A 17,180-nucleotide genomic window follows, 5' to 3' on the forward strand; every position below is an offset into this window, starting at 1 on the left:
TACAAAAGCAAAGCTGTAATTCACCAAGTGGAGTTTGAAGAGGCAGAGCCAGAAAAGAGTGATGGCCATAGAAGAGAATGGATGGACATGTGTGCGGCAGAGATGACTACCCCCTTTAAACCTTTAATAGTGAAAGGGTTAGTCCAACCAGTCAAGGATCAGAAAGTGGTAATGAATGATGGTGGATTTATCCTCATGAAGCCCCCTAAATACCAGAGTTATTCCTTTGATTTAACCAAGGCCTCGGAGATCTATGAAAAGTTGGTGCAGGCAAGAGTGATTGTGCCTGATAGAACCAAAAAGATGCCAAAACTAGAGGAACTAAGAGGGAAAAAGTATTGCAAGCTACATTATACTTTCAATCACTCCATAACCAAACTGTGTCCAGTTTAGGGATTGGATACAAGACCTTATAGTGAAAGGAAAGTTGCTGCTAGAAAAACCACAAGCCAATATGATGATTGACACGGATCCCTTCCCAGAAAGCCCTAATAAGCATGATCAACTTGACATGGACTGAGAAATGGAAAGGGAAGGCTACCTATGAAGTCAAAGCAGAAAAGAGGCAAGTTGACAGGCCAACAGAAGGAGCTATCAAGTTGCCCAAGAAGCCCAAAATAACCATAGTCAAAGGAATGGTATTATGCAGCAGGTGTCAGTGTGAATGTGAGTTGGAGGTACCAGCATCAGGAACTATCATTGATCAGGAGTTGATCAAAAGAAGAGAGAAAGAAGAACAAGAAGCTCGCATAAGTATCTTACAGACAGCTGAGAAAGAAACCTCCAAGAATATTTTCCAAAGGTTGGGAGGAGATTCTCAATCAAAGGGCTTATCAGAGGTATTTAGAAATTATGAAGCCTCTGAAAAGGTGGAGGACAGAGAAGCCAAAATACTAGGGTGGATGTGAGGCCACCCCAGCTAAGCTATATCGGTGGACATGTCAGAAGAAGGGAAATGATAGTGAATCTAGTCATGAAGAAGAATCATGCCCGACTCGAGCGGAAATGGTATATGGTTGGAAATGATGGGATACCCGTCAAAGAAATGGGAGCCTCTATGATTAGGAGAGTTTAGAGGCAGCATAAAACCCACATGAACTCATTAAAAATCCCCACTACCTTAGAAACCTCTGAGAATGTGAAGTTTGAGAAAGTACCTCATGGGGGAAGAAATCAACTTCAATGGAAGAGCAAGAAGGACGTAGAAAAGGCAAATAGCAAGACTGAGGGGGAATGAGATCATGTGCCATAAAACCCTCATCCAGGAAAGTACAGAATCTTGAGGAGAGCACTTAAGAAGATATGGTGATGATGCCAACCCCAAGATAGAGCCCAAAACCCATATGTTTTGGAACTATCTCACTTGATAGGGGATACCCTCACCTTTGTTGATCGATACTCTTTGCGAAGTTTCAGGACCAATGCCAAACTTTGGCGTAACTCAAGAAGAAGCACTGCCCGAGCTGATGTTGCTCGAAGAAGCACATGCCTGGTTAGATGAATTCATGGGCCACATTGGGGGCAAGGAGAAGGACTTACTTGAACCTAGCAACTTCCATGTAAACATGACATATGTTTTATCTGCCATGTTTTGTCCCAAGCATGATCAACTTGCCGCAATGGAGGGTGATTACTTGGCAACAGAACCTATGATGGCACATGTTAGTGTTGAAGAGGCAGGAAAATAAGAGTCGGGCATAATAGGTTTGCCTGAGCTCATAAAGAAAGAGCCTAAAAGAGTATACTCAGATAGAATGGTCTTCAGTCACCCAAGTTTGATCCTAGCCAACCATCTCAAGCTTATTTATGTAACTGCTCATTTGGAGGGAGTGCCCTTCAAGAGTTTTCAACTTCTCTGGAGCCATCACTAGAACTCATGGGATATTGCCCCTGGAGGTTGACTTAGGTTCCAAGCAAATCATACTAGCCTTTTCGTGGTGGACAACACTTCCACTTATGGAGCTTTACTAGGCCGAGATTAGATTCTTCAGAGTCTCTATGTGCCTTCCTCCATACACCAACATGTAGCAGTTTACCACAGGGAGGGAGCCATGGAACCAGGATTTTAGGAAATGGTGGAGGTCGAGTCACGGTCATTTCTCCCCACTACTAATGTGGCAGAAGCCGGCTTTTACAATCCCAGTGTTAGGATTCTTCAATGCTTAGGAGTTGATAAGAACAGCCGTTCGACTAAGGTGACGGCCCAAAAGCTTCTAGAGCAAGGATTATTCCTCACCAAGGAAGAATGGGATAGGCCCCATATTGTCCCAACTCCCCAACATCGGTAATGAAAGAACAAAGAAGAAATGACCAAGTAGTTGCAGCCAGGTCCTTAATCAAAAGACTGTTGATGTATTGAAGAGAGAAGAAGCAGGAAAGGGAGAACTTGGCTGACGAACAAGGGGAAAAAGCTTTAAGCAGCCAGAACCGAGGTGAAGAAAAGTTTTTTGGAAGAGAGTTGGAAGCAGCCATATAAATGGCCGAATGTATATATAACCTGGATAAGCCAGAAGACTTGCCCAATAATCCAGAGTTAGTCGAGTTTTTGTGTGTATAACCTGACAAGCCACCACCAGAGGTGCAAGACCCCTTGGAGACTATTGATTTAAGGATTAAGGAAGATCTAAGGCCTATACAGGTTAGTGGCCTATTAGAAGTGGAGGATCGGGCAAAGATAGTCAACCTTTTGCACGAGTTCAAAAACTGTTTTGCTTGGCATTATACTGAGATGCTAGGTTTAGATGCAACCTTAGTAGAACACATAATGCCTATTAAGGAGGAATATAAACCTGTAAAGCAAGCACCACAGAGGATGTCAAAGGAGATCGAGGAGAAAGTCAAAGAAGAAATTGAAAGGCTAGTAAATATTAGATTTATTAGGCCTGCTTAATATATCAAGTGGTTGGCCAACATTGTACCCGTATTGAAAGCTATAATGAAAGCAGTTCAATGTTATGTTGACTATAGAAACATTAATGGAGCTACGCCTAAAGATGAATATCCCATACCCATGGCTGACTTATCCATAGATGCAGTTGCCAAACAAAGTCCTATCTTTCATGGATGGGAATGCCCGTTATAATCAGATAAAAATGGCTAAAGAAAATATACACAAAACAGCCTTTAGGTGCCCAAGTCATGTGGGAGCATATGAATACTTAGTCATGCCATTCGGGCTCAAAAATGCTGGTACAACCTATCAAAAAACGATGAATCATTTCAGACTAAGCATACAGGGAGTTACATTGACACTCGTGATGACTTAAACTGAAGACAATACTGATAGACCTACAAGCTTAACAAGAGTAATGTCCTCTAAAAATGATCAAGACATGTGCTTCGGTCGGCAACTTTTGGGATTCCTTGTTCATCAAGAGGTAGATGACTGAAGAACAACACTGGCATATGGTCACTCCTCCCACAATACACGCAAGGCTGCTGCTGATACATCGTGAGAAGTCTAAATGAAGAAATACTGAGACCCAGCAATACAAAAAGGTCCATATCAAAAATGAATCCAAAGAAATGTGCTTTCAGGGTTAGGTCGGGCAACTTTTTGGGATTCCTTGTTCATCAAAGAGGTGTAGAGATTGACAAGAACAAAGCTTGGGCAATAACATAATCACCTCATTCCACCAATAAAGTACAACTGCAAAGGCTGCTGGGGAAGATCAACTTCTTAAGGAGATTCATTGCTAACTTGGCGTGCAAGATTCAACCACTAACTCCTCTGCTAAGATTGAAAGACAAAGAAGAGCTTGAGTGGGGTCCACCACACTAAGAGGCTTTTGACAGAATAAAGGCTTACTTGACCTCTCCACCAGTGCTCATGCCACCTCAAAGGGGGAAGCCTTTAAAGTGGGAAGGAACAATCAATATATTACCTCAATATAATCCTTACTGCGGTAGAGACAAGATATACAGTAGTTGAGAGGTTGTGCTTGGCTCTATACTTCACTGCCTGCAAACTAAGGCATTATATGTTGCTTTGCCACATCCATATTATTGCCAAGACATATGTGATCAAGCATATGCTTTAAAAAACAATGCTAATTGGGAGAATTGTAAAGTGCATTCTAGCACTATCAGAGTTCAGCTTTCAATATGTGCCTCAAAGAACGATCAAGCGATAAGCAATTACAGACTTCTTGGCTGAGCACCAAGAGTCTTAAGAAGAGATTATCAACATCCCAGGAACTTTGGAGGTAGCCAATATGTGGATCCCACCAAGCAGAGCCTTTTCGGGCAGAGAAAAATGGATCCAGCAAAAGATAAAAAGAATAAATAACCTCTGGATCACTCATTAGAGACCATATTTTGATGGTTTTTGTTCTAAAAATGCTATTGGAGCTGAGATTGTCATCCTTGATCCCAGAGGAACGCACTATTGTTATTCATTCTTCCTGGATTATCAAGAGACTACCAACAATCGGGCAAAGTATGAAGCATTGATAATTGGCCTGGAAATATTAATAGAGTTAGGAGCAATTGAAGTTGAGGTGTTTGGTGATTCAGAATTAGTGATCAATCAGTTAAATGGAGAATACAAATGCAGACACATCACCATGGCAGGTTACTATTTGGCATCTACACAACTATTGAGCTCTTGGGGCAATGAAATATCAGTCAGCAATATCCCTAAAGAGTCAAACGTAATTGCCAATGAGATGGCACAATTGGCCTCTGGAGCATAGATCCAAGAAAGAAAGTTTGAAGGGGATATAGAAATGCAGAAAAGACATATCTCTTCTATCTTTGAATGGGGATTCAACTTAGATGTGATGACTAAAGAAATAAAGTTAGAGGATTGGAGGACACCTATTGTTCAGTATTTGGAAGATCCATCCTTCCCACAAGTAAGAAAAATCGACGACAAGCAGTTAAGTATGTTTTGTGGGGGTAAAGCTATGTTAAGAAAGATTCCAGATGGACTTTTGCTAAAGTGATTAGGCCAGGAAGAATCAATGAGGGTAATGGTTGAAGTACAAGAAGGAATCTGTGGGGTACATCAGGCTGGAACTAAGATGAGATGGTTGTTTAGAAGATATGGCTATTTTTGGCTCGAGATGGAGAAAGACTGCAAAGCTTATGCCTGAGGGTGTGAAGAATGCCAAAGACATGGACCTCTCTAACATGTGCCCACAATACCCTTGAACCCCGTGGTCAAGCCTTGGCCCTTCAGAGGATGGGCAATGGACTTTATTGGGCAGATTCGCCCAGCTTCTAGCAAATGACAGACGTTCATAATTGTGGCAATGAATTACTTCACCAAGTGCGTAGAAGCTTCAACTGTGAAGACTATCACTTCAACTACAGTCAACAAGTTCATTGAAACCAAAATCTTACATAGATTTGGGGTGCCCGAGACAATTGTTATAGACCGTAGGCTATCTTTTATTTGAAGAGAAGTAGAGGAGTTTGCAAGTAAGTTCAAGATAAAAGCGATCTAATCTAGTCCTTATTACCCCAAGTTAAATGGTCAAGCAGAAGCTCGCAACAAGGTCTTGGTGAACATTATCAAAAGAATGGTGGCAGATAGTCCAAAGAAGTGGCATGAGAAGTTGGGAGACACTTTGTGAGCTCACAGAACCTCCAAGAGGGTAGGAACTGGAACTACTCCTTATGCCTTGACTTTCAGGCAAGATGCTATACTCCCCATGAAGATTAATGTGAGTTCTGTTAAGATTCAAAATTAGTTCGGGCTACACAGTGAAGAATATATTCAGGCTATATGTTAAGGAGTTGAAGATCTAGATATAGCCCAAATTGAAGCCCTAGATAAAATTCAAGAGGGGAAGAGAGCTGTTGCCTGAGCATACAACAAGAAGGTAAAATTAAAGACCTTCAAGGAAGGAGAGTTAGTATGGAAAGAAATTCTACCTTTGGGAGCTCAAATAAGAGGCTTTGGGAAGTGGAGCCTGACTTGGAAGGGTCCTTTCATTATTAATCAAGTGCTAGACAAAGGAGGATATTACTTTGCAAATTTGGAAGGAAGATTGCAGAGGCATCCAATCAATGCTAAGTTTTTAAAGAAATACCACACAACATTGTGGGATGTTAGGGATTGCTACATTGAAGAAGTGTAAATATTGTGGGAGATCTAAAGTTAGCGTATATATTCATCATAATTGATTTTCAAGGAGGAAATGCAAGCTAAAGAAGATTAAAGAAGTCTTTTGCATTTCATTAAATGTTGAAGTTACATAAAAACCAGCTCAATAGTTTTACATCTTTGGCCAAGGTAGCTATCCTAGATTGGCTAACTGTGCTTCATCATCTTCAACTTCAACATTTATTTTCTTCACCTATTTAATCTTCTGGTAAAGACTGGTTGGTTTACTCCTCTAACCTTTCAATGTCAAAAGACACCTCTGTAATCCTTGTCTCCATAGCAGCACCTTTCTCCACAAGTCTTACCAAAGTCCGTGACGTTAGTCCTAAAACCAACAAGGTCATGGTAGTTGATCCCGAAGCATACACATAGGATGATGAAGTGATCAAGAAGGCAGAAGCTATGGAGAAGTCTGGGCTTGTGGATATCAATGCAAGGAAGGACAACTTTATGTGAACAAGTGGGATTTACCAGTGCGATTAAAGCTACTCGGCTACTCCTCAATGCCATAGAAGTCTATGCAGGTCTCAATGAGTGCACTTCTCCCTCCTCGAAGAAAAGATAAGTCTGCAGGCCTACCCGAGGGCGATGAAGGTCGTTGAGTAAGCGGCGCATGGTGGAAATCCCCTCACTAGTCTCACAGGAAATTGAATTCGAGCAACTTTGGGTGCCATTGGATGATCTTCAGGAGAAGATAGGAAGAAAATCAGAATTAGAGGGCAAGAACTGAAGAGCAAGAAGAAATTTCTAGAAATTATGATAGAGTTGAGGATTTTGGGAAGTTCTAGAAATTTGAAGGCTTGAAATGGCTAAGATACTTTGCCGAGGAGTTTAAGTTAGAATTATATAGTGAGCGGTTACTTAACGATGGAGTTTGTGGGTTAGTGCAAGGGTTTTAGTTAACCAACGGTCGCTTTAAATGGTGCAAGTCTCGTGTGAAAGCGTGTGACGACTGTTTAATCATTATTAGCATCTTGGGTTGTAGACTCAACAATGATTAAAGGGGGGCACTGTTTGGGTTAATATTTGAACATTGGGCTGCAAGAAGAAAGAAGCCCAGAGATGCCAATTAAAAGAAGACTTGCCCAAAGCCCAGCACCAGGCCCAGAGACAAATTGGCATCTCCTTATTAATGCATAGACCATGTGTTTATGATTTAAATGTCAAGTGATGAAGACTAACTTACAATCAACCAAAAAACAGTTTTTGGTGGTAATATAAGTAAAAAAATGATGAGTCACAACCCTTCGAATGCTTTCGGGCAAAAGCAAAGTCACAGCAGTTGGGCTAATTCGCCTATAAAAGGAAGAAGAGGCCTCAGAGACAAGGATCCTCAACCAATCAAACAAACAAACATACAAACTCTACTCTCAAGCTAGATTTGCATCCAAAAACTGTAATCAGCCCAGATCCCAGTTCTTTTAAGCAATAGATTCCTTAGAAAAGCTATCTTTTGTCTAGTTTATTAGCTCTGCTACTCACTTGGTAGTATCGATCTCCTTTATAGTTTATGTACAACTCATTTCCAGTCATTTAGTTCACAAGCAATCTATAATACCAGTCATTTACTTTCCTCCATCAGTTGCACTTCCAGCAACCCTGCCATTTACATGTTGTTACGTTTCTCTATAAAAGTAAAGTCTTTATCTTTAAGGCAAAGAAAGAACCTTGATTTGAGGCATTCCCACTCAATGGCACAATCTCTTGGTTAGAAGTCGAACTCAAGCGCAATCTCAATCATTCAAATCTCGTCTACTAACGGCATCTAGTAGTGGCACGCTCGTAACCCGCCAGTTCCTTATTCGAGTAAATTCCCGGCATGTCTGCGATGCCTATGGCTAATTTTGGGGGCGAACAATAGAAGATCTAAATAGTTGTGGAAATCAATTCTAAAGGCTAAAATACCCTTTGCATTAAGTAGCATTGAAACCATACCTTTATTTTTTTTGTGTAAGTGTTTAGATAGAAGCATTCTGACTTGGACTTAAAGACTAAACTCTTTAGATTTCCATCTCTTACTATTTTCTTGTCTTGGCATTTTTAAGTTGTTCCATCATGTATACTGTGTCTAGCCATATGCTATATGCAATGACATCCTCCAGGAAAAGTCTTCAATTTCAAAGAGTCGTGAAATTCTGTCATGACTCTGATTGCCAACTTTGTGTACTTTTTGAGAGGATAACCGACTGTTGGTGTTTCCTGATTATATAAGCAAACCCAGAACAAGCACAAGAATGTGTACCAACTACCAAGTTATCAGTAATCCACTTGTTGTTTTGTTTAAAAGTAGTCTGGCTTGAATTATATGTAAAATTGTATTGAACATTCAAGTTATACATGATTTTAATTATACAACTATGATGTCTTGTGCTTTCACTTATAAAAGACGGATATATGTTTTACAGGTGGTGTAGAATAAGCGTTCTAGGGCTCATAATGTTTTCACACTACTAGCAATTTGGCTAAAAGCCACCTTTTTCATTGGTGTCTATTGTCAAGTGTGGACACTCTCATTGGTAGCAAACCTCAATGGCCACCAAGCAGCCACTAAACTAGAGAACATGGCCTATGTAGAGGATTCTATTGTAATAATGGCTACCAATATTGCATTGGTGTGTATGTGAGTAATACAACTTTTTTATATTTTATAATTATTTCTAAAATTCAAAATATCTCATTGTCCCTCTTATTAGTGGCTAGATTTGAGACTAACATTGGTACCTTTCATACTCATACACACACACCAATCCTATGTGTCTGTATTAGGATAATTGGCTTTTAAAGTATAGACACGAAAGTTGGTGTGAATCTATAGCATCCCAAATGGCTAGCAGGTTCAAATTGGAGAATCATGCATTTTAGTAATAGGGCCACTGTACTATATTAAAACTCAGCTTCAACATATAAAATTCACATGAAATTTAAATTTGCAAAAGGATTCACATTTCCAACCAACCAAACTTTGTATCTAATAGAGAGTCTCAATAACAACGTTTGTGCTACGTAAGAAAGCATATTACATTCAACGATGTTGTCCAACACAACCAAGTACCCAAGGGTGATGACGTTACATTTTATAACACCTATGCACGGGTGCAAATCCACCAACATCAAATTGATAACTAACAAAATCTGCCTAATTGGTTTTATGCCTTCCCTATGGCATTTGTACTATGTACATCAAGCAAAATTCACAAAAAGGATCACAGTTAACTTTTCACTTACTGATGCCAGTGACATTCACCATGCATGGACGATACCTGATCTCATCATCTGCCAATGTTCTGCAGCACAACAAAACCTTCATCTTCAACTTCTCCACTTGCTTGGATCTCCAAACTAGTCATTTGTTCAATTTTATTGACACAAACTTGAGTCACATTAACTCCATTTGGTTCCACCAGGCCTCCATTAGCAGTCATCGTCAACGCGGACATAATTCCAGCCCTCATTTCACGCTTCATGTTCTTCACTTCCAATTCCACTCGTCTGTTGTGTGCCATCATTGAATCGGTATGCTCTTTCCTCAATTGTGCAAGCCCATTTTCTGACTCAATCCTTTGCCTTTCCTCTCTCTCACTTGCCTCCATCCTAAGTCTCTCAATTTCAATATTAGCAGCTTTTCTTTACTCTTCATATGATGCTCTAATTGCTTCAACCTCTCTACAAATTCCCTTTTTTCTCAATTATAATACTTGGCATGTTAGACCTCACAACCTATGTCCCAAACCCTCTTACATGGTTGTTTCTCTCAAGCCCCAATACATCAGCGTACATAATATGGTGAACCTCATCAGTTATGATCTCATTCCTATCCTCGTACTGTTTTAGCTTTGTATTGAAATCATCTTGCAAGTAATTGCCAAGATTGATTGTTAATGTATATGCACTCTATATGCATTTGAAAGCCTTCCAAATCAAAGATATTCCAACCATGTTTCTCAATAATACGTGTGCTATGAGTGATTGTTTTGTTCTTCAGGCTATAGTGCATACCAATAAACTCATATGCATGGGAATCTCTTTCATTACTTCACTGTATTCACTAATGCAAGCTGTCGTTGGCTTATACTCTTTGTTTCACTGACACTAAATAACAATTAATCTAAAACAACTGATTGTTCAAAATCGACAAACCTTTTATATATCTCGCCTACATATAAATAGTAGCAGCTGGTAATTGATAGCATACTTACAATTATTGCAGCTGGCCGAGTATCCACTGGTTCCCCTTCTTTCGAGTATGTGTCAGTGTAAAGAATGTAATGCAGTCCGGTTTGCTTCCATTTACTTGTTCCTATTAACATAAATTGTCAAACAACTAATTTCCACATTATTTCATATCTTGACATCAACCGGCATCTTGATTCCATTTGCACTAACATGTACTTAAGTGACCATAACACATAACACTTGGAAGAGCCTTACATGTTTTTGTCTGATTTGCACAAAAGTCTTGGTTCCAGCTGTGTGATTTATTTGTAGGATCTTCCTGTTCTTTCTACATAATGTAGCACACTTCTGCATATGTCAAGTTTAGCATGCATTAGTAGGGCTATGTGAAAGGAAATTCATCCTAATTTCCAATACATACAATCCATACATTTATCATCCATAATATGTCATAACTAAATGAAGCATATATGGTGTATAAAAAGGGAAGAACATTTGTTGCTTGTGTGTAGTACCTGAGCATCTACGGTATCCCATAGCTGCACTAACAATTTCTATTGGCCTTGGTTGACACGGCCATCATGACAATGGAACCTCTCCGCTAATGGTGAGTGCAGGCATGGAGTATAGTATGCCTTCGTGAGGTTTGCCTTGTAATTCTTCCATCTATCATTCAACTTCTTCTCACAAACCCGCTGAATTTTTGGCTCCAATTCTAGTGTTATAGCATCTGGCCAATCAAGAGTCCCCTGCCCATGTACATATATATGCTATTGTTAATTATGCACCATCATTTAATATATGAAATATGAATCTGTACAATTACTTTGTAATACCCCTTCAGTAGGTTTCAAATATTTTTCTACTAAAACAAATTAAAATTAAAGGAGACAAAGTTAAAAGAAGCCATCTTGCACATCACCAATCTGCATGGATGCTGCCTTTTAGTGGTGCATAATGTGCTGTGGACCTTATTCTAATTGTATATGGAGCCTCTTACTAAGTAATTGGGGCATCTTATTTCAAATATATCACAATTAACCGTAATATGATCTAGTGCTCCTTTATGAGTGACCAACTGCAAAATAATTGACATAACTAATGAAGAGTTAAACTTGTGTATGGATAATAGCAGTTGAGGTCAAAGTAAGTTTGGAATGAATTAATCATAATTAAAAACTTATGGTTTCAACTTGCTTGTTGACAAAGTAAATAAAAGCCCATGTGATGGCATTTTGTGGGGTTTTTTTTTATTCGAGGGTTAAAACTAAAAGACAATGAAATAACTAGCTATATATATATAAGAAAGCTAACCAACCATTAATGCCTCTTCTGTTGATTTACCTTAATCCTCTGCCAAGCACGATCCATGTTTGAAGCCCTATAGAAATGCCTTTAATCAACTATGTTAATTGGAAAATATGATGCTTTTTGAGAAAGCATTCCTAAGAACCTAGAAAATCTAGCAACAATATGAGGAGGCTCTACCGGCTACCCTTTCTCATTAAATTTCATCAGCTCCTTTGTACCATTTGGTGCCTATCATGGCCTATTTATTCCCCTAGGAGCCTATGCTCTGTGGGTCATACCTTGATGTTCATCCACGATGCCTTCGACATTATTTGCAACCATGAAATGATCTATGTGGTCATGTTCCATCAAGTTGAATGCCGGTGGTTGAGTTTCGAAGCCATCGTCAATTGACATTGATGCAAGTAAGTTATTGTTGTTGACCCACGGTACCTTCGTAATTACCTATCATGTAAACACAAGACAAGTGTGTTAAATTAACAATTGTAAACAAAAGTATTTCTATTTAATACCTCCGTTAATTTTCTGGTAAGAAGAGAAGAGTAGTAGATACCTCCTAAAATGGCTTCAGTGAAATCTCCGTGCCCTTAAGATATTTTCTTGTTTGAGTTGATAGCTTGATGCAATTAAACAAGTAAAGTGAATAAAGTGATATCTATTAAGCCATACATGTTTCCTTTTTGAAATCCAATCTTCAAATTTTTGCAGATAGTTAAGGTGAGCAGGAAGTCTTCCCGCTTAGTAATCCCTAGTAAAACCATTAAATAATTGATATACTCTTATGGAGGTAAGCCCGTAGCCACACAAACTTGCCAGGTGTTGCTATTACCAAATAAAAAAATTGGCAACCCATTAAATAATTTGGCAGTCGGTGAGTTAGCAGATTTTGAATTCATGGTTGATGAGATTGGCATATGCATTGTGTGGTCAAAGTTCGGTGCTTTTGTAAAGAGCATCCCAGACTATTAATTGTTGACACCCTAATTAATTTTTTTTACACTAAGTGGGTGTGAACTTACAAGTGCCTTGCCCTCCATTCTAATGTCAATTATAAATATCAACCATGAAGAGTTTTTTGGACTTACAGCAGTTTCAAAAACTCTCAAAATCACAACTAATCACAATGGCCCCTTTATTCCCAAACGCTCGCATACAGTTGTTTTGTAACACAAGTGAACCCTTTGTTCCTGCGGTTGATCATGAAGTATTTGGTCCCATGATGCTTGCCCCAACCAATATCACTGCAACCAAGGTTCCCACCCAGGAAAACCTTGTACTTGTACTCACTGCCAATCATGAAGATCCTGATTTTTGGTGTTACCTAGAGGCTAACTTTCATGTCGAAGTCAAGTACGAGCAAAACCCTACACTGCAGTCAGGTGCCAATCAGCAATTTGAATCCCCTGCAAAGATAATTATTGCTTGGGGTGAATGGAACGACTTTTCGCATGGCTCTAACATGCTCGTTTACCCTCCTCAATCACCCAATCCCTTGATCAATATTTACTATCCTCGTTATGATGAGGCAGCGAAAAATGTGATCTTGAAAGATGAGAACTTTCCATCTGATCTTCCAGGTTTTGGTGTGAATGTGCTTTCGCCCTTAGTCCAACGAAATCAGCTACATGAAGCATGGTAGTAGTGGAAAGCAACCTTGCATCAGTGGTGATACTGAGAAATTAATGACCAATGGAAAATAACCTTCCATTAGTGGTGACACAGTGAAAATAATATCATCTTTTTTCCTGGGTGATTCATATCACTTTGATCCTATTGAAATTTGCAATGTTGTACACTTCAATTCTGATTCTGATTGTACCAGTACTACGAAGACTCATCATTCTCAAAAAACTTACAAGGTTGTTAAGGAGTGTGCTGCATGTGAATATTTGGGTGGTCAAGAACACTCTGATTGGATGAATCGTGCTACAGGTAAAGCTAAAACAGAAAGCCATCCATATTCAAATTTAGAATGCAAAATCACCATCCGATGACGCTTATGGTAAGAATAGTTGAACCTAGGTGGGAATGGATGTTACAGTGTGGTATTAGTATTCATGTATGTCCAGTGCACAGCATGATATCAACCTTAATCTCTTGTCTTTTGCTCCACGTAAACATTCCTTCTCAGTTTGTACCACCGCAGAAGATATGGATGTTTATATTTTGAACCTAGGCAGTTGGTAACTATACAGATTGCTCTGTTATTTTTGTTTATGTATGGATGGTTTATGGAATCAAAATTTTGTAAGACTACTCTGTATATTTTGCAATTATAAAAATGTGTACTAGTTTAATTTATATGTATTCAGCTACAGTTGCGCTAATTAAATATCATGACAGTATAACTAGTTAATTCACAATTCATTTCATACCTCGATTATATTCTTACTACTCAATTATCGAGTGTGAGATAAAAAAGAACAAGCAGCAGTGCTATGTCTAGAAGGCTTCAATATACTGTAGTGATCTAAATTAGGAAAAAACCAATCCTCCATTGCACCTTTAGTCATCCTTCCTACCTGAAGTTGCCACATAAAGACACCAGTTTAATATATTGCATATAATACCGAATCAAAAAACTATTAGTCAGAGCAATGCTTGGTTCAGGATTAAATGCCAAAATGTACAAATATTTCCATATCCTACAACACTTTCATCGAATCAATACTTCCTATAACTATTACCTTCATCAAAAGTGAGATTCTTTTACCGGCATTCTTTGAAGTCTTAGGCGTTTACATCACTTCTAACTCGAACCTCATCATTATCACTAGTTGCATGTTCCACATCCTGTCTATTGCACGGATCATGATCATGTGTTGAGGACATATCAAAGAAATCACGTGGTCTTGTTTTGATTGGAATGTGCCATTCAATATCAGTTGGGTCTTCTACATAGAACACTTGTAGTGCTTGTGATGCGAGAATGAAGGGGTCATTCGCATACGAAATCTTATTGAAGTTAACCAATCTAAAGCCATATCTATCTATTTTTACTCCCTGACCAGTATTTCTAGAAGTGCCATCAAACTAGTTGCACTTGAATAATACCACTGTGCGTTTCATATGGTACTTGATTTTAAATACATCAATCAGAACTCCATAGTAGTCTACTAAACTAGTAATAGGGTTCTGGTCACATGGGCTAGCATAACTTGGAACATCAGACAGTAGGAAAACACCATAGTTTTGGTATTTCCCATTGGATTGTGCGCCTCTTACTTTGAACCTGAACCCATTACATAAAAATCTTATATCTCTGACACCACTTACTAGGTATATTAGCAAGCGCCACCAAGTCTTCAGTTGCCCTTAGATCACTGATTGTTGCAATTCATTAACCTACACAATTTACACACAGGTTCATATGCATAGTTCAGAATAGGAAAATAAATAGGAAACCATTATATGTAGAATCAACTTATTCCGTACTAACATGTTTTTCAAACCAATATGGAAGGATTTAATAGCTTCTTTCTCTGCTTGTAGCATGGTTACACGTCTCCCTCGAGTTCTTTGAGCATTCTCCATGTAATTTCTGTATGTGAAAATAATGTCAATGTCACTCTGTATAACCACAAGTCAAGTTTTAGAATTTAGGGCCATTCAACTGCAGTCTATAACATTTAAGTTTAATTACCTCCTATATTCCATTGACTTATCACAATTGGCTAAAACATACAATCGTGCAATTTCTCAATCGTGGTTGTCAAGATGATAATCTTCCCGCATACCAAGTGAATGCCCGATGGCACAAAATATGTCAATGTCACCATCATGGTCAGGACGTATTCTATTTGCATTTTGGCTTGGATGGTTCGAACATGTCTCCACGCCTTCCAAGTACATTGCACAAAAAGACAAGCACTCCTTAGCCAGATATCCTTGGGTCATGCTTCCCTCTGGTCGATTTTTATTTCGAACATACTTCTTCAAGGTCAGCAGGTACCTAATTTAAATTCTACAAAATCAGTTTTGCTATTATAAATTGTATGATGCACAAATGTAATACCCATGGAAACATATTAAAAGTTAAGAAATACCTCTTTATTGGGTACATCCATCTGTAGTGTATCAGACCTGCAAGTGCAGCTTCTTTGGCAAGATGTATTGTGAGGTGAAGATTGACGACAAAGAATGCATGAGGTAATATCCTTTCCAATTGGCATAGGATCATAACTATTTTTGGTGTAAGTTTGCGAAAGTCATCCACTGACCCTTTTTAGTACACAAATGTCTGAAGAATGCACTTAGTTCTAATAATATCTATGCAGTCCCAGTTGGGAGGCTTTTGCGTATAGCAATTCGAAAGAACTGCTGCATCAAAACATGACAATCATGACTTTTAAGTCCCCTTACAATCTTTTCCTTTACATGCACAAGCTGTGAAATATTTGACGAGTAATTGTCAGGCACTTTTATTGAGGCTAAAACCTTGCAAAACAATTCCTTCTATAATGGTTTCATAGTATATGAGCCGGGAGGCATCTTTGACTTTCCATTGACAAATTTTCTCTGCAACCCCGGTTTCATGCCCATCAATTCTAGGTCCAACCTTGCATTCAGGTTATCCTTGCTTTTCCCAACAATACCCAGAAGAGTTGTAACCAAACTTTTAGTGACATTTTTTTCAATATGCATGACATCAAGGCAGTGTCGAAGGATAAGATGTTCCCAATACGGCAATTTGAAGAAAATACTATGTTTCTTTCATGGCCCAACTGTTGGTCTAGGTGGTGGTCTTTTTTCTTCAACCTTTTTCGTGAGGTCTTACCATATTTGAACAGTAAAATGGACAACTGCCGATGGCATTCCCATTTGGACATGGGGGAAGGTGCTTGCTCTTTTTCGTCAGAAAGATTAAAGGATTTCCTTTGTCGACGAAAAACATGTGACATGGGCAAGAAACGACGGTGACCCATGTAATAATATTTCTTACCCTTTTTTAGATATGTCAACTCAGTCTTGTAGTTGCAATGAGGTTATACTAATTTCCCATGTGTGCTCCAACCGAAGAAGTTCCCATAGGTGGGGAAGTCGCTAATAGTCCACAAAACAGCTGCTTATAAGGTGAAGGTCTCTTGCCTAAACATATCATAAGTGGGAACCCCTGAGGTTCACAATACCTTCAACTCGTCTATTAATGGTTCAAGGTATACATCAATATCATTTCCCAAGGATTCTTTTCCTGGTATTAACAAAGCCATCAATATGAATGGTGATTTCATACACAACCAAGGTGGTAAATTGTATATGGTCAACAACTACTGGCCAGGTGCTATAGTCGGTGTTGCATTTTCCAAAGGGGTTGAATCTGTCACTTGCCAACCCAAGATGTACATTGCGCATTTTGCCACCAAATGTTGGAAATTTCATGTCTAATTGCTTCCATGCAAAGGAATCAAGCTGGATGTCTTAAGAAGCCATCCTTGGGGTGAGAAAGACCATGCCAACACATGTCTTCACTAGTGTGTCGAGACATGTAAAGCCTTTGCAAGCGAGGTGTAATAGGAAAATATGCTAGCACCTTCTGAGGTATTCTCTTTTTACTGCTTGGCGCTGTGCCATCTACCTCGGTTTT

Source organism: the organism of the source record quoted next, unplaced genomic scaffold, assembly GCF_019419815.1.
Source record: "Pyrus x bretschneideri cultivar Hongxiangsu unplaced genomic scaffold, Pyrus_bretschneideri_v1 Contig31, whole genome shotgun sequence".
NCBI lineage: Eukaryota > Viridiplantae > Streptophyta > Magnoliopsida > Rosales > Rosaceae > Pyrus > Pyrus x bretschneideri.